Raw genomic sequence first — 19,563 nt, forward strand, 5'->3', positions numbered from 1 at the left:
CTAGTTATTGAAGGACACACAACATCAAAATACACGGATCTAACAAACCTCAGCCTATCCAATCTTTCCTCACAGCTAAAATTCCCCAGCCCAGGCAACATCCTCGTCAAGCTCCTCTGCACCCTCTCAAGTGCAATCACATCCTTCCTGTAATATGGTGACCAGAACTGCACGCAGTACTCTAGCTGCGGCCTAACTCGTGTTTTATACAGTTCAAGCATAACCTCCCTGCTCTTATACTCTATGCCTTGTTTAATAAAGGCAAGTATCCCGTATGCCTTCTTAACCACCTTATGTACCTGTCCTGCTACCGTCAGGGATCTGTGGACATGCACTCCAAGGTCCCTCTGATCTTCTGCACTTCTCAGTGTCCTACCATTTATCGTGTTTTCCCTTGCCTTGATAACCCTCCCGAAACGCATTCTCCAGACTGAATTCCATTTTCCACTGTTCTCCCCACCTGACCAGTCCATTGATACCTTGCCGCAGTCTACAGCTTTCTTCTTCATTATCAACCACACAGCCAATTTTTGTATCATCTGTAAACTTCTTAATCATACTTCCTACATTTAAGTCCAAATCATTAATATATATCACTAAAAGCTGAGCCCTGCGGAACCCCACTGGAAACAGCCTTCCAGTCAAAAAACACCCTTTGACCATTACCCTTTGTTTCCTGCCTCTGAGCCAATTTTGGAAGCAACCTGCCACTTTGCCTTGGATCCCATGGGCTTTTACTTTTGTGACCAGTCTGCCGTGCGGGACCTTATCAAAAGCCTTGCTAAAATCCATATAGACTACAGCCATCTTGGGTAGAGAATTCCAAAGATTAACAAACCTCTGAGGAAGAAATTTCTTCTCATCTCAGAACTAAATGGCTGACCACTTATCCTGAGACCATCACCCCTAGTTCTAGACTCTCCCGCCACTCAGCATCTACCCTGTCAAGCCCTCTAACAATTTTATATCTTTCAATGAGATCACCTCTCATTCTTCTAAACGCCAGAGAATATAGGCCCGATCTATTCAATCCCTCCTCATAGGACAGCCCTCTCATCCCAGGAATCAATCTAGTGAACCTTCGTTGCACCCCCTCTTAGGCAAGTATATCCTTCCTCAGTTAAGGAGACCAAAACTGTACACAGTACTCCAGGTGTGGTTGCACCAAAGCCCTATATAATTGCAGCAAGACTCCCTTACTCTTATACTCCAACCCCTTGCAATAAAGGCTAAAATACAATTTGCCTTTCTAATTGCTTGCTGTACCTGCAGGTTAACTTTCTGTGATTCATGTACAAGGACCCCCAAATCCCTCTGAATACCAACATTTACTAGTCTCTCACCTTTGAAAAAATATTCTCCTTTTCCATTCTTCCTACCAAAGTATATACTCTCACACTTCCCCACATTATACACCATCTGCTATTTTCTTGTCCAATTATTTATCCAGTCTATATCTCTTTGCAGCCTCCTTGCATCCTCCTCACCCGTTTATTCCTACTCTCTGTTTTCTGTCCATTAACCAATCCTCAATCCATGCTAATATATTATCCCCAATCCCATGAGCCCTAATCTTGTGTAACAATCTTTTGTGTGGCACCTTACCGAATGCCTTCTGAAAATCCAAATATACTACATCCACTGTTTCCCCCTTATCTACCCTGCTATTTACACCCTCAAAAAACTCTGATAGTTTTGTTAAACATGATTTCCCTTTCATAAAACTGTGTTGACACTGTCTAATCATATTGTGATTTCCAAGCGCCCTGTTACTACTTCACTAATATTTTCCCGACTACTGATGTCAAGCTAATTGGGCCATAGTTCCTTGTTTTTTCTCTCCCTCCTTTCTTCAACATGGGGTTATATTTGCTAGAAGCACGGTGGCATAGTGGTTAGCACTGTTGCCTCACAGCGCCAGGGACCCGGGTTCAAATCTGGCCTCGGGTGACTGTCTGTGTGGAGTTTGCACATTATCCTCGTGTTTGCGTGGGTTTCCTCTGGGTGCTCCGGTTTCCTCCCACAGTCCAAAGATGTGCGGGTTAGGTTGATTGGCCATGATAAAAATTGGCCCTTAGTGTTAGGGGGGATTAAATACACGGGGTTACGGGGATAGGGCTTCGGTGGGATGGCTGTTGGTATAGGGATCGGGTGCTAGGGTTTGGATGATCAGCCATGATCTCGTTGAATGGCGGAGCAGGGCCGAATGGCCTACTCCTGCTTCTATGTTTTAAGCATTGGTCACAATCTTTCAATCCTCATTTGATACAGGAGTAGTGCCAGAGGACTGAAGGGTTGTTAATGTTATATCACTAGAAAGAGGAGAGGGATAAACCAGGAAACTACAGGCCAGTCAGCCTAACATCATTGGTGGGGAAGGTATTAGAAACCATTATCAGGGGGAAAAAAACCTTTCATTTGGAAAGGCATAGGTTAATCAAGGAGAGCCAGCATAGATTTGTTAAAGGCAAATCGTGTCTGACTAACTTAATTGAATTCTTTGATGAGGTAACAGAGAAGGTTGATCAAGGTAGTGTAGTAGATGTTGTATATATGGACTTTTGGAAGACATTTGACAATGGAATTAAGGGGAAAGTGGTGGTATAGATATGGAATTGGCTCAGTGACAGGAAGCAGAGGGTGGTGATGGATGAATGTTTTCAGACTGGTAGGTGGTTTGCAGTGGTGTTCCCCAAGGGTCAGTTTTGACTCAATTACTCTTTTCAATTTTTATAAATGACCTAAAATTGGGTGTAGGGAGCAGCAATATAAAGTTTGCAGATGATACGAAAATTGGCAACAAAGTAGACAGTGCTGAGGATAATGGTAGACTACAGGATGACATAGACCAGATGGTAAAATGGGCAGAAGTATGACAGATGGAGTTCAATGCAGAGAAGTGTGAAATGATGCACTTTGGGAGGACTATTATGGAAAGACAGTATATACTATAAATGGCATGATTTTGAAAAGTGTAGATGAGCAGAAACACCTTGGTGGCAATATTCACAAATCCTTAAAGGTGGCAGGGCAATTTGATCAGGTGGTTAAAAAGCATATGGGCTATTTGGGTTCATAAGTAGGGGCATAGAATATAAAAGTAAAGAGATCATGCTAGAACTTTATAAATTACTGGTTAGGCCTCAGCTGGAGTATTGTGGACAATTCTGGGCACCACACTTCAGGAAAGATGTAAAGGCCTTAGAAAGGGTACAGAGGAGGTTTACCAAGATGCTACCAGGGATGAGGGACTTCAGTTATAAGCAAAGGTTAGGATTGTTCTCCTTGGAACAGAGAAGATTAAGAGGTGACCTAATAGTGGTTTTTAAGATGATGAGAGGTTTTGATAGAGTAGGTAGAGAAAAACTATTCCCTCTGGTGAGTGGGTCAATAACCAGAGATCATAGATTTAAAATCACTGGCAGAAGATCTAGAGGAGAGATGAGGAGAATTGTTTTCACTCAGAGTTGTTGGGATGTGGAACGCTCTACCTGAAAAGGTGGTGGAAGCTGACTCCATAAATAATTTTAAAGGGGAGTTGGACAGGTACATGAGGATGAGGAACTTACAGGGTTATGGACAAAAAGCGGGGATGTGGGACTAAGCACGACTGCTCTTTCAAAGAGCCAACACAGGCACGACGGGCCGAATGGCCTCCTTCTGTGCTGTAAGTTTCAATGATTCTATGATTTCTATAAATTTTAGGGCATTCCATTTCAGTATTTTAATCTTGTATCTGTGCAGCTTCTACTAGTCCAGCAAACTAAATACAGGAAACAAAAACAGAAAAAGCTGGAAACACACAGCAGGGGTCAGTTAGCATTTGTGGAGAGAACATAGTCAACATTTCAAATTCTTACCCTTCAGAAATGAAAAACATGTTAATAGAATCAGAAAAAGGAGGGGAGGGGGAAGCAAAGAAACACAGTGAAAAACACGAGTGGAATGATTGTTAGATGAGGAAAGCAATCATCTCAGTTAGGCAATGGAAATAAGCATTAAAGAAACAAAAGCCTAGAAATTGGCCCACTTACCACCATGAGTTTTAGCTGCTATCCAGCCTAAAAATGGCAGCCGCCACTCTACTGCCCTTCTGTGACGTGGGACTCGGCAGCCACCATTTTGGTGAGGACCTCAGTGATGCCTATAGAAGTGCTAGCCCTGGACATGTAAATTAAGAGAGGGTAACGTCAGTCGGCTTGCACCTCAGGTAACTTCGACCTTAGTGTTCAGTTCAGCACTGGGTCCTAAGCTCGCCATGAAAACCCAGTGTTCAGCAGACTGGCAGCACATCTTAAAGGGACACATACATCTTTCAGCAGCATCCCGACCTGAGACAGGGGGCAGGATTTTCATTGAGCCGTGGAGGCGGGATTGGAGGCATGTGGGCGGTTAAAATCTTGAAATCGGGGGGCACAAACCCTTCCTGCCCCCAACCCACCTCCATGCCAGTTTCAAAGGAGGCGGGTACCCGACCCGCACAGGGACCCGCCTCCCCGAGGCGGGAAGGGGATTAGTGCCAATTAACTGCCTGTTAACAGGTAGTTAACAGGCAGTTTATAGCCTAATCCTATTTTCATTCTTGAAGTGTGGGATTCCCGACAGCTCCAAACCACGCCAAGTTAGCGAGGCGGGCCGTCGGGCTGAAGGGCTTGGAAGGGTCGAGATGTCCGGTGTTCAGGTGAGTGATGGGTATTCTGCCCTTGCAGCACGTTCCTATGCAGAGCTAGACAGGTAGCTAACAACTTGATATCTTCCCATAAAAATCACAAGGCTTGACTTTTCTTGTAAACTTTACTGAAAGATTCTTATTGTGAAACTGAAATACAATACAGAAATGGAAGCACACATTAGTATACAAGCACATAACTGATATGCATACACAAATTTAGGTACACCTGAGCAACACAGTACATTTGGCCTGTAACTTACCAAAACATGTGAAAATACAGCTTACTGTGAATATACATTTAGCAAACTGAAAGGCATTCTCTTACATTCACTTTAAATTAGCCCTGTACATAGTGCATCAAAATACAGCTACAAGTTAACCAGCTAGACCGAGAGCGAGCACTTGTCGGCTAGCTGTGTAAGTTTGCTTACAGAGAAAAGTTACAAACTAAACATTTTCTGCAAAATATAGTGTACACTAATCATCTATAACATTCTCAAGTACTTACAGACAAATAGTGTCCAAGGCCTGGTGCATAGCAAGAAAATAACTTCCCAGACCATGTGTGGCTGCAGGTCTGTGATATACAGTAGTTTACTTTACTGCACTTTACTGTGCTTTACTGCACTTTACGGCGCTTTACTGCACTTTACTGCACTTGCTAGGTACCAAATATCCACTAGGTGGCAGCACACAATGGAAATTGACCCAAATTACTGAAACCCCTGAATTAACTGGAAAACTAACATAAATTCCTAAAGAAAGGCAGCACACTCCCCGCTTGGTACAATTCCATTGTACCACTACAGATACAAAATAAAACCTAAAGAAAACGTCCTTTGGCTGCAAACATACTCAGAATGCTTTCTCTAGGTTTCTTCAGAAAGGAGGACTACGATCTCTGAGATTGGCCTCAGAAACTCTTTGACAGTCCCCTCCTTGACAATCTTTACCTCCACCTTGTGGACACTCTTGTCCCTGCTCGGCAGAGTTTTGACAACCAGTCCTACTGGCCATTCATTTCTGTGTGCTTGGCTGTCTTTCAGCAAGACAACATCTCCCACTTTGGCATTTGGCTTGTCTTCTGTCCATTTCCTACAGCTCTGTAGGGTGGACAAATACTCTCCTCTCCATCTCTTCCAAAAAGTGTCTGCAAGACGCTGGACTTGCTTCCACTGCTTCCCGTGCAGCTCAGCCATGTCGAAGTTTCCAGAGGGGGCTGAAATAGCACTCATCTTTTGAGCCAGGAGCATCGCTGGGGTGAGGACTGCAGGCATGTCTGGGTCAGTGGACACCGGCACCAGGGGTCTTGCATTCATGATCGGCATGACTTCAGCCATGAGAGTGCTCAAGACATCATGTGTGAGATGAGTGGGTGCCGTCCGATGCAGCATAGCATCCAGAATACGCCTGGCAACACCGATGAGCCTCTCCCATGAACCACCCATGTGGGATGAATTGCAGGGGGTTAAACACCCACGTGCATCCTTTCTTTTGGAGGTAGCTTCTTACTGCTGCATCATCCGTGTGGATGTCCAACTCCTTACAGGCACCCACGAAGTTAGTCCCTCTGTCGGAGCGGAGAAGTTTGGCTGGACCACGGATTGAGAAAAACCTCCTCAGGGCACTGATGGTTAGGAAAGCTTTGTCATCCATGGGTAGTGTTGGTTTGTCATCCTCCTTGGACCCTTCAAACACTGAGCATCCTAGGCTGTCTATGCTCGCAGTGAGGCCTGCCTCTTCCTCACAGGCAGAGGAGGTTGACCTATGATGCTGCGTCATGCCATCGTAGTCTTCCTTTACCTGGATCCTGTTTGGGCATGGGCTGAGGCAAGATGTGCGACCGTTGTGCAACACATTTGCTTTATATACGTTGACATCCGTTGGTTTGTGGACTGTTCCCAGGCAAACTCCACCACGAGGACCCATCCCAGGTCAATCCGCTGCACATAAGGAGCATTGTGGGGCCCTTTGATTTGCTCACGCACCTTGTGCGCCCTTAAGATGTCTCTTCCCAAGAGCAGGAGGATTGGAGCGTCCGGGTCCACAGCTGGAATCTTGTTGGCAACTGGCTGTAGGTGGGGCTGATGGCGTGCGACCTCTGGGGAAGGAATTTCCGTCCTGTCATCTGGCATCATGTCACACTCAATTAAGGTGGGAAGGGGAAGCTGTAGTTTCCCATCCATGGACTCGATCATGAAGTTGCCAACTCTCCTACCCATAGTCTCTGTTGTCCCTGAACAGGTTTTTAGCGTGTACAGAGCTGCGCTGGCCTTGACTTCAAAGAGATTGAAGAATTCTGTCTTCGCTAGAGACTTGTTACTTTGCTCATCAAGCACTGTGTACATCTTGATTGCCTTCTCCTTTCTCCCTGCAGGATATGCTTTAACCAAGCAGATTTTGGAGCATGAGCATGGGCTGCTTGCATTTCCACAAACCTCGGTACACTTGGAGGTGACTGAAGAAGATGCGCTTTTGCTTTGCCCCCCTCTATCCTCTTTGTCAACCGCAGCGCTCTCGGTGGTCGAAGGAGGAGGACCTGGATGCAGGGCTGCGATGTGTTTTTCACTGTTGCACTCGAAGCACTTGATTGTCGCCTTGCAGTCTTTTGCCATGTGCATAGTCGGCCCACAACACCTGAAGCAGATGCGATTCTCTTTCAGGTATGATTTGCACTCATCAATAGGCTTGCCTCTAAAGCTTCAACACTTTTTGAGTGGGTGGGGCTTCTTGTGTATTGGACACTGACGATCTGGGTCATCCACTTTATTCCCAGCAGAACTGGATTGGTTGACTGAGGGTTCGGCTGGAACATCTGTTTTGTGCACACTCACAGAGGCTTTGTTGCTGTACTTTGTGGGTTTCTCTGTTCTCAAAGGAGCGTAACTGCTGGAGGTGGAGAAAGTGAAACTTGGACCATTCCTCACCTTTGCCTGTTGTTGGACGAACCTGGAGAAGAGAGAGAAGGGGGGAAATGCCACTCCGTAGTCCTCCTTGTACTTGGATCCCTTAGCTATCCATTTCTCTTGAAGGTTGTAGGGGAGCTTTTCCACTATTGGGTTTACCCCATGAGCTGTATCCAAATATGAGAGGCCTGTCAGGTAACCTTCTCCCTTAGCACACTCCAGTTTGAGGAGAATGTCACCCAGTTCTCGAAGCTCGACATTATCTTTGTTGGTTAGTTTCGGAAAGTCCTCAATCTCCTTAAGCAGTGCGTGTTCAATGACTTCTGGTGTCCCATAACAGTCTTCGAGACGTTGCCAAACCAGGTTGAGGCCTGCTGTGGGATTGCGGACGTGCGCTGAGCAAATTCTCTTCACCTGTTCTGACGACTCAGCTCCGAACCACTTTGTCATCAAATCTAGTTCTTCTCTGGCTGACAGATTCAAGTCCTTGGTGGTACTCAGGAAGGATGCTTTCCATGACCAATAATTTTCAGGACGGTCATCAAATTCTAGAAGACCTGAACTTAACAATTCTCGGCGGATGAGGTACCTAGCGAGGTCTTATGCACCTTGTGGCTCGGGTGAGGACTGCTTGGCTGGATTGGCCGAGTGCTGTGGAGGTCTCTGCAGGTAAGTCTTACTTGTTTCTTCTCTTTTAAGCTCAGTGTCTCCGAAAACAGGCTGTTTGTTACTGTGGTGAGTAGTTGGTTCTGCGTCGAGATACCTGGATGTTTCCTTGAAGAACAATTTGGAATGTTGTTGGACATACTCACTTGTACGTTGCACTGGACTGAGGGGCTGTTCTGGAACATATGGTTCATGGCTGTGCTCCCCGCCTTCGTTCTCACCTTCTTCATAAGCTGCAGCTTCAGCTTCAGCGGCCGCGGCAGCTCTCTGGCTTTGGAGAATGTGGAGACTGGCGTCGAGGTCAGCTCTCTGCTTTATCACGCTAGCGTCGAGGTCAGCTCTCTGCTTCATCACACTAGCTTCTTTTTCAGCGAAGGACAATTGAGCCTCGGCAGCTTTTGCCTTGGCATGTGCTTTGGCGGCTGCAGAAGCTGTCGATGATGACAGTCTGCTGGACCGCCGAGATGATCTAGAGGATGCTTTAGAGGACTGTGACTTGGCATCATTTGCTTGAAGAGGCTCATGCTTCTCGGTTGGCTGGTCGACGTCCTCTATGGTATATTGTCTTCCTGAACGTAGACTCATGGTAGCTGAGTGGTATCTTCTTGTGCTTGAGCCCGCTGTGCTGTTGTCTTTTCACTATTCTGCCCTTGCAGCGCGTTCCTATGCAGAGCTAGACAGGTAGCTAACAACCTGATATCTTCCCATAAAAATCACAAGGCTTGACTTTTCTTGTAAACTTTACTGAAAGATTCTTATTGTGAAACTGAAATACAATACAGAAATGGAAGCACACATTAGTATACAAGCACATAACTGATATGCATACACAAATTTAGGTACGCCTGAGCAACACAGTACATTTGGCCTGTAACTTATCAAAACATGTGAAAACACAGCTTACTGTGAATATACATTTAGCAAACTGAAAGGCATTCTCTTACATTCACTTTAAATTAGCCCTGTACATAGTGCATCAAAATACAGCTACAAGTTAACCAGCTAGACAGAGAGCGAGCACTTATCGGCTAGCTGTGTAAGTTTGCTTACAGAGAAAAGTTACAAACTAAACATTTTCTGCAAAATATAGTGTACCCTAATCATCTATAACATTCTCAAGTACTTACAGACAAATAGTGTCCAAGGCCGGAGCATAGCAAGAAAATAACTTCCCAGACCATGTGTGGCTGCAGGTCTGTGATATACAGTAGTTTACTTTACTGCACTTTACTGTGCTTTACTGCACTTTACTGTGCTTTACTGCACTTTACTGCACTTGCTAGGTACCAAATATCCACTAGGTGGCGGCACACAATGGAAATCGACCCAAATTACTCAAACCCCTGTAATAACTGGAAAACGAACATAAATTCCTAAAGAAAGGCAGCACAATGGGTGCATGAGTGCAGAGGTAAGTGTGTTTGGTGTGTTTAAGGAAGTTTTACTTACCTTTTTGCCTTCCTTCCTTCAGGTCTCGGGAGTCCCTCATCTCACCGGCACAGAAAGCAGAATGGCCGCGATCTGTCAAAAATTGCAGCATTCAGCTTTCTGTCCTGGAGAGATCTCTAAATCATCCTGAGAGTAAGGAATTAACTTAGAGTACAGATTGTCAGTGTTTGACAGCTTCAAATAGCAGTGAAACGCTGATATTTCATCTGTCAAAAGGTCTTGACAGATGAAATATCAATCTCTGATGTCACCTGTTGCTGGGTGGCCCTTAATTGGCCTGCTGAGTGTAAAGTCTGTGGGTTGTTTAGTTAATTAATACTCAGACTCCAAGGGTAACTTAAAACAGGACTTTACTATTCGAAGGTCAGGGCGAATCTGCCCAATAAATCCTGACACAACACTTATATACTGGTGTGGTCACCATCGGTATTACAGTATACAGAAGCCAAACAAAGTAGTGCCACACCTAAAATAGTTCTCTTAAAGGTGAACGGTTACATACAATAGTTCTCTTAAAGGTAGACGGGTACATACACTACAATCCTCCCTTTTTAGCTTACAACATACTTATTCCCCATTAAACATAACATATAATCAACTTTATGTAAAACAATTCACAGATATAGCCTCTGCGGGAAACAGTTCACAGATTCAGTCTCTGCGGGAACAGTTCACAGACTCAGTCTCTGGTCTTGACTCGGTCCGAACAACATCTCTGTGGTGTAGCCGGTTCACATTTCTAGCGTGACTCATCCAATAGTCTTTCCCTTGGCTTAACAGCTTGAACTTCCGTCCTGCTGAACCAGCAGTGCTGACTTTTACAAACAGCTGGACTGCCTTGGTAATTTTTCCTACTTTCCAACTGATTTGGCCCCCTTCGTAGGGCCCACGTGCATGATCTGATAGAAGTGATAATGATTTAGATGGTTATCGTCTTCTGCTTCGTCTTTTTCTTTTCCGCTTCTTGGAGACTCTCGGAGCTCCCTTATCCGCTGCCAGCTGTAGCGCCACCATCTCCCTATGTTCCTTAGACTTTAAGTGCTTCATCCTGATTTCTGCACTTTGGGAGTTTTCATCACAAGCTGGGCAGACCAAGTCATCGTAATATTCCGTATCACTCAACAGGTCATGGTAATATTCGGTGTCGTCCTGAGCTAGTCTAGCGAGAGGGCCTGCTACTTCTTCCTTACCCAACTGGACGTTAGCCGACTGTTGTTCCCTCCCTAGACATCTTTCCTGAAGAGACTTCTTCATGCATTCATATTCATCCCGCTCTTCCTGGGTTTCCTGCCAATCCTTCACTAATGACCTCATTTGTGATTCCAATACTTCCCCTTCCATCGGGGATTGATTGATCGGGCTATTCAATCCTTCTACTGGAGCAGCTGTTTCAACATTCTGTAGTTCACATTGATGTGATTCAGCGTACTTTCGGCAGCCCCGTAAAATCTGTGTTGCAACCTCAACTATTCCCCAAACTTTTGAGAGCTCCAAACCCCTTCCCTTTGAAGATTGAAGCTCGTGTTCAAATGGTTCCCATTGCAGAGTCTTGTCTCTCAGCATATGAAGGAGTTGGCTGACCGTTAACTCTTCCACGGGGACCCTGTGGATCAGAGTCTTCTCCATTTCATCCACCTTTTCTTCCAATGCTTTCACCTTTTTTTCCTCTTGTACTTTGGCTTTAAGCGCTCGGAGAAGTTGCGCCTTGATGCTCTCTAGCTCATGTTCAGGGGCCATTCTTACAGTCTCTGTGTTTCTTATAGTTGCCTTTTCTTTCACTGAAAGAATTCCCAGTTGAATCTGTTCTTCAAGTTGTTGAACCTCGGTCATTGCCGCCTCATATTTGTCTTGGGTTTCCTTCAATATTTTTATGAGTTCTTGGACATCTTGACTTTCATGTTCTGCCATGTCTTTCACCTCTAATTTCTCATCTATGGATGGAACTTCTACCGATGAGTCTGTCTTGGCCTTGAGCTCATCAAGAATTTCCTGCAGCCTTTGGACTTCTTGCTCATATGCTTCCGCTGAAACTAGCTTTTCGGAGGTTGCCGAGTTAACCCCCTCCAGGATTGTAGCCTGGGCCTGTTCATGCTGTTCCTTCAACTTCTCAAACTCTGCTTGTAAGGAGTCGTAGAGAAGAACTGGAATAAAATCCTGGCTTCCTGAAGATTCCTCTTCATTTGCTTCTTTCTGCAAATATTCTAACTCCTGAACATTATAAGGGAGATGTGATCGGTGATTGGTCACGATGGCTCTATGGTCGCTCTCTGCTTGAGCTAGCTGCTTCTGTTGTCTTTCCAGATTCTCCCATTCGGTGTCATAGAACTTTTTCATTGTTTTCATCTCTTGTACGAGATGGTAACTCAATTGTTCTAATTGTTGTCGTAATTTGAAATAAAGTTGAGTCCGAGCTCGGTGTTCTTCCGTCATGGATATGTCCTTAAACTGAACAGACTCAGAATTCTCTGTCAAACTATGTTGTCGTTGTTCGGTGGAGATCTGTTCTGAAACTTTGTTCTTCTCTGGAGCATAAGCCTTTCTGCATGCCTTCGTTTTTCCAACCTTAGTCGGCAAGTCCATTTTAGCCTTGTCTTTCACATTTGGGTTGGTCTTATCGTCATCCGATTCAGAATCTGAGCTGATTGTCTGCACTGAGTCCTCACTCATTATGGCTTTTAGATAGTGCCATTCCATGTCTATTTTTTTGATCCACTCCCGTCCTAGAAGTGGTGGTCCTCCCTCAGGTAGTACGTATAAGTTCATTCTTGGGTGTTCTTTACCCCTATCTCTCACCTTGACTCTTATCTTTCCCATGGGGTATACTTTATGCCCCGTGTATGTCTGCAATATGAACTTGGTATCTCTTAAGGGTATATGTGAGAATAGCTGGTGGTAATCCCTTTGATTTATGACTGATGGAGCTGATCCAGTGTCCAACTCCATTTTCACTTGGACTCCAGCTATTTTTAGCATGACCCAGATAGTTTGTAGGTCAGCTTCCTTACTCACATTGTGAATTCTCAGACTACCCAGCTCCTGGCCGTTTGGGTCTGAGTCCGAATTCTGTTCGTCTGAACTCTTCTCAGCCACCTTGTGTACCTTGTTGTACTTTTCCTGTGATGGCTTCCTTTGGTTGTTGGTCTTTTGGTTGTTGGTCTTCTTCCCTGACCGGCATACCTTAGCTATGTGACCCAGTTTGCCACATTTCCTACATTCCTGGTTCTTAAACCAGCATTGGTTCTGGTCGTGTGTTGTCTTCCCACAACGATAGCATTTTGTTGTTGTCAAGGTAATTTGATCCACACTGAGTGCCGCTGTCTTTAGCTGCATTTCCGCAGTTCCCTTCGCTGCGGCTTCGTGCGATGCTGCAATAAGGACAGCCCTGTCAAGTGTAAGGTCGTTCTCTTCGAGTCGTCGCTTTTGCGTTCCTTCCTTTGCCAATCCGCACACGAACTTGTCTCGCAATGCCTCTGTCAGATTCCCTCCAAACTGGCAGTATTTCGCTAGTCTACGCTGTTCGACCAAGTATTCTGCGTTGCTTTCGTCTTTCCGTTGCGTTCTCGCATAGAATTTGAATCGTTCCGCCAACATCAACGGTGTGGGGTTCAAGTGATCCTTCAGAACAGCCACAATATCATCGAAAGTCTGATCCGCCGGTTTAGCTGGTGATAGTAGATGCTTCAAGAGCCCGTATGTCTTCGCGCCCATCGAGTTTAGCAAGGTTATAGCTTTGTCATCTTCTTCTATTTTATTGGCCTCACAATAGATCTCAATGCGTTCCACATACGTGGCCCAGTCTTCTACCTCGGAATTAAAATCGTTGATGTTACCACGCTTAGGCATCTTCCTCTCTTCCTGATAAACACCACGAATTATTTCTTTAAAAATTTTTTTTTTTTTTTTCAAAATAGCGGTTCCCGCGAAAATGGCGGTTTCCTGTGCTTATCTTTTCTCCCCGCCCACTTCAATGGCGGTTTCCCGCTTCTGTCTTCTTCCCCGCCTAATGGCGGCTTCCCGCGTTTCTTCCCTGGCGGGAGGGGTACACTTTCCCCACGGGTGACGGCCGCTGGCTTTCAGGTTCACAGCCTGCGCGTCAGCTTCAGTGCTTTCCCTTTTCTCGGCAGGGCAACCGGCGCTGGGTACACCCCATTGACGGCGAACAGTTTCAGCCGCTGGGCTGGCTCTCGCTCAGTTCCCCTTGCTCGGGCTCTGTCTCTCTCCCACTCGCTCGGCTCTACCGGCGCTGGGTACACCCCGTTGACGGAGAACAGTTTCAGCCGCTGGACTGGCTCTCGCTCAGTCTCCCTTGGTCGGCTCTGCCTCTCCCGCTCGCTCGGCTCCCAATCGCTCCTCCCAGCCCTCTCGCAGTCCGGTGCTTCCCTCCCCGGCTGCGGCTGAGTTTATCTCTTCCCGCGCCTACACTCCCGGTCGCAGCGCTTCGTGGCTTCGGTCGCTGCCCGGCCTTTTTCGCCGGTCGCGGTCTAGCTGTCTCCCGATGCCGTTGCGTCCCCAGCCTGTCTGTACCGCGGCTTCCTTGCTCCACGCTGCCCCAGTCTCAGCGCCTCTGTGCCCGACTTCTGTCCGGCTCCTTTCCCCCTCGACCGTGGTCGAGTTCACCGCCCTTATCCTCCGGTTATTCTTTTTACTTTCCCTTACTCACAGTCACCGTGGCCTCCTTGCTTCTCGTGCTGATCGGCTCACTCCTCACCATGGCAGAAGGGACAGTCAGTGCCTGTTGCTGATGGAAGTCTTTGTCTCTAAATTCTTCCTCCTTTCTAATTCTGCAGCCTCGAGTTTTCTCCCAGCAGAACGACGAGGGCGGTTGCCTCTTATCGACGCTCGTTAACTGCTTCGGAAGTATTGTTGCCGCAGGGTACGATCGGACTCGTCGCCACTGTAAAGTCTGTGGGTTGTTTAGTTAATTAATACACAGACTCCAAGAGTAACTTAAAACAGGACTTTACTATTCGAAGGTCAGGGCGAATCTGCCCAATAAATCCTGACACAACACTTATATACTGGTGTGGTCACCGTCGGTATTACAGTATACAGAAGCCAAACAAAGTAGTGCCACACCTAAAATAGTTCTCTTAAAGGTGAACGGTTACATACAATAGTTCTCTTAAAGGTAGACGGGTACATACACTACACTGAGCCTGCTGGGTGGGCTCAATATGGTCAATCAAGTGAAAATTGCGTGGGTTGGCTACAACTCGATGGAGGCGGGACTTCAACACCGAAAGTTGTAGTCCCGCCTCCTACCCACCTCCTCAATGAAAATCCAGCCCATGAACTCTGTTTCTCTCTCCACGGATGCTGCCTGACCTGCTGAGCATTTTCAGCATTATCTGTCATCTCAAGTGCATTACTTTACCATCCAAAGCCTTGCAAGCATCCAGCAGTACTCCCTGCTCTCCCTTCACACTTTAAAAACTTTTAACATCTATTGCACCAAGCCACCATTTCAATAAAATGTTTTAAAAAAAAGTCCAAAAGCTTAAATCCGAACTTACCTGAAAGATGTGTGTGTCCCTTTAAGAAGCACTGAAAGCGTCTCTGCAGGGCTGCTTCACGCACACTTTTCTGTGCGTAATTAGGACCCAGCGTAATGGTGAACAAAACCATCCAAATTAATAGTCATGGTGTCAAGTCAGGCATTACATGGCGATTGACATCACGATTTGCTAATTTACATTTCAGAGGCCCATGATGTCAATGGCAGTGCTATGGCCCTTACCAATGTACAGTAGCATAGTGGTAATGTCACTGGGCTAATAATCCAGAGGCCTGGACTAATGATCCAGAGACATGAGTTCAAATCCCACGATGACAGTTGGGGAAGTTAATTAAATAAACCTGGAATAAAAATATAGTGGGCCAGAAATTCGGGTTCCCATGGGTGAGTACGCGTTGGGTACTCACGCGTAGGGCCAACAAAAGTGCCGGTTTCCTGCATGCACTGCGCATGCGCGGGAAACCGGAACTTCAGTTCCCTTCAAGGAAGGGGTTCACAGGTTGAACATGTGCGCCGGAGAGACAGCACGTACTCCTGGAACTTCTGTTCTTTTTATAGATTTCTCCAGGAGGGTAAGTCTCCAGCAGCTATGCTTTTAAAAAGCAGTCGCAAGGCCTGCTTTTAACAAGGTAAGTGGTAAATTAAGTAAAATTAAAACATTTTTTCCACAGGTTTATTTTGTTTAAATACTTTAATGAAAGGTAAGTTTATTTTTAGTCCCGTTAAAAACTGTAATTAATTTTTTCAAAAATTTAAATTATTGTTTATAATAGTTATTTTATGTAATTTATAGTTATTTTAAAAATGTGATTTTTTTTATTTATTTGAAGTTTTAGTTATGTTTTGGGGCTGATCTCTAATTCATAGATTTGACAGGTCTTCCTGTCAAATCTATGAACAGAGAATCCCTGCTATGATTGGCACTCCATGGCCCATGTGATCCCAGGGGACGCTTCGAACTAACGGTGCCCCTGGGATACGCATATACTGCGCGCCGGCAGTTGGAGGAGGCGCAGGATCGAAATCCCACGCGGGTCCACAGCACAACGGCTAGCACGCTAGGTAAGTGCAGGTCGGGGGCTTGCACCCGCGGGAAGCCTCCGACCCGAACTACTGGCCCATTATCAATAATGGTAACCATGAAACTATCGGATTGTCGTAAAAATCCGTCTGGTTCACTAACGTCCTTTAGGGAAGGAAATCTGCCATCCTTACCTGGTCCTATATGTGACTTCAGACCCACAGCAATGTGGTTGACTCATAACTGCCCTCTGAAATGGCCTAGCAAGCCACTCAGTTGTAACAAACAGCCACTAAAAACAATAATAAAAATGAAACCAGATGGACCCGGCATTGACCTCGGCACCGACTACGGACACGGCAATGTCACACCCAGCACACCCAGCCCAGTCGACCCTGCAAAGTCCTCCTCACCAAAATCTGGGGATTGTGCCAAAATTGGGAGAGCTGTTCCACAGACTAGTCAAGCAACAGCCTGAAATAGTCATACTCACAGAATCATAATTTTCAGCCAATCACCATCCCTGGATATGTCCTGTCCCACCGGCAGGACAGATCCACCAGGGGTGGTGGTGGCACAGTGGAATACTGTCGGGAAGGAGTGGCCATGGGAGTCCTCAACATTGACTCTGGACCCCATGAAGTCTCATAGCTTCAGGTCAAGCATGGGCAAGGAAACCTCCTGCTGATTAACACCTACTGCCCTCCATCAGCTGATGAATCAGTACTCCTCCATGTGGAACACCACTTGGAAGAAGCACTGAGAATAGCAAGGGCACAGATGTACTTTGGGTGGGGGACTTAAATGTCTATCACCAAGAGTAGCACCACTACTGACAGAGCTGGCCGAGTCCTGAAGGACATAGCTGCCAGTCTGGGCCTGTGACAGGTGGTGAGAGAACCAACATGAGGGGAATAACCTACCTGACCTCGTCCTCACCAATCTACCTGTCGCAGATGCACCTGTCCATGACAGTATTGGTAGCAGTGACCACCGCACAGTCATTGTGGAGACAAAGTCCCGTCCTCACACTGAGGACACCTTCCATCGTGTTCTTTGGCACTACCACCATGCTAAATGGGATGGATTCAGAACAGATCTAGCAGCTCAAAACTGGGCATCCATGAGGCGCTGTGGGCCATCAGCAGCAGCAGAATTGTATTCCATCACAAACTGTAACCTCATGGCCCGGCATATCCCTCACTCTACCATTACCATCAAGTCAGGGGACCAACGCTGGTTCAACAAGGAGTGCAGAAGAGCATGCCAGGAGCAGCACCAGGCGTACCTGCAAATGAGGTGCCAACCTGGGGAAGCTGCAACACAGGACCACATGCATGCTAAAAAGTGGAAGCAGCATGCTATAGAAGGGGCTAAGTGATCCCACAATCAACGGATCAGATAAAGCTCTGCAGTCCCACCACATCCAGTCATGAATGGTGGTGGACCATTAAACAACTAACGTGAGTAGGAGGCTCCATGAATATCCCCATCCTCAATGATGGTGGAGCGAAAAAGACAAGGCGAAAACATTTGCAACCATCTTCAGCCAGAAGTGCCGAGTGGATGATCCATATCGGCCTACTCCTGAGGTCCACACCATCACAGAAGCCAGTCTTCAGCCAATTCGGTTCACTCCACGTGATATTAAAAAACGGCTGAGCACACTGGATACAGCAAAGGCTATGATCCCGGACAACATCCCGGCTATCGTGCTGAAGACTTGTGCTCCAGAACTAGCCGCGCCTCTAGCCAAACTGTACCAGTACACCTACAACACTGGCATCTATCTGACAATGTGGAAAACTGCCCAGGTATGTCCTGTCCACAAAAAGCAGGACAAATCCAATCCATCCAATTACCGCCCCATCAGTCTAATCTCAATCATCAGAAAAGTGATGGAAGGTGTCATTCACAGTGCTATCAAGCGGCACTTACTTACCATTAACCTGCTCACTGATCCCCAGTTTGGGTTCCGTCAAGCCCACTCTGTTCCCCACCTTATTACAGCCTTGGTCCAAACATGGACAAAGGAGCTGAATTCCAGAGGTGAGGTGAGAGTAACTGCCCTTGACATCAAGGCAGCATTTGACCGAGTGTGGCATCAAGGAGCCCTAGTACCACTGAAAACAATGGGAATCGGGGGGAAAATGCTCCACTGGCTGAATTCATACCTAGCACAAAGGAAGATGGTTGTGGTGGTTGAAGGTCAATCATCACAGCCCCAGGACATCGCTGCAGGAGTTCCTCAGGGCAGTGTCCTAGGCCCAACCATCTTCAGCTGCTTCATCAATGACCTTCCCTCCAACATAAGGTCAGAAATGGGGATGTTCGCTGATGACTGCAGTGTTCAGTGCCATTCACAATTCCTCAAATAATGAAGCAGTCCATGCCCGCATGCAACAAGACCTGGACGATGTTCAGGCTTGGGCTGATAAGTGGCAGGTAACATTCGTGCCACACAAGTGCCAGGCAATGACTATCTTGAACAAGCAAGAGTCTGATCACCGCCCCTCGACATTCAATGGCATTACCATCGCCGAATCCCCCACCATCAACATCCTGGGGGTCACCATCGACCAGAAGCTTAACTGGATCAGCCACATAAATATTGTGGCAACAAGAGCAGGTCAGAGGCCAGGTATTCTGTGGCGAGTGTCTCACCTCTTGACTCCCCAAAGTCTTTCCACCAGCTACAAGGCACAAGTAAGGAGTGTTATGGAATACTCTCCACTTGCCTGGATGAGTGCAGTTCCAACAACACTCAAAAAGCTCAACACCATCCAGGACAAAGCAGCCCGCTTGATTGGCACCCCATCCACTACCTTAAACGTTCACTCCCTCCACCACCGGCGTACCGTGGTTGCAGTATTACCATCTACAAGATGCACTGCAGCAATTCGCCAAGGCTTCTTCGGCAGCACCTCCCAAATCCGCGACCTCTTCCACCTAGAAGGACAAGGGCAGCAAGTGCATGGGAACTCCACCAGCTCAATGTTCCCCTCCAAGTCACACACCATCCTGGCTTGGAAGTATATCGCCGATCCTTCATCGTCGATGGGTCAAAATCCTGGAACTCCCTACCTAACAGCACTGTGGGAGTACCTTCACCACATGGACTGCAGCGGTTCAACAAGGCAGCTCACCGCCACCTTCTCAAGGGCAATAAGGGATGGGCACTAAATGCTGGTCTTGCCAGCGGCGCCCACATCCGATAAACAAATTTTAAAAAAGTGTAATTTGCCATGTCCTGCACCAGAAGCGGGTGAATCAAGGCGGCCACTATTTTTACAACAAAACTGGCCTTCATGGCCGGTGCTATACCAGGTAATTT

The 19,563-nt window shown here is 46.6% G+C and overlaps 1 protein-coding gene across 1 annotated transcript in view; it reads left to right on the forward strand.

Moving 5' to 3' along the window:
- The window catches only part of abcb5 (ATP-binding cassette, sub-family B (MDR/TAP), member 5), a 211,491-nt gene that overhangs the window by 119,758 nt on the left and 72,170 nt on the right, over window positions 1-19,563 (forward strand). The window lies entirely within an intron of this gene.

This window comes from Somniosus microcephalus, chromosome 5 (genome assembly GCF_052327205.1).
Source record: "Somniosus microcephalus isolate GS21.2 chromosome 5, FLI_Smic_1.0, whole genome shotgun sequence".
In the NCBI taxonomy this organism is placed as follows: Eukaryota; Metazoa; Chordata; class Chondrichthyes; order Squaliformes; family Somniosidae; genus Somniosus; species Somniosus microcephalus.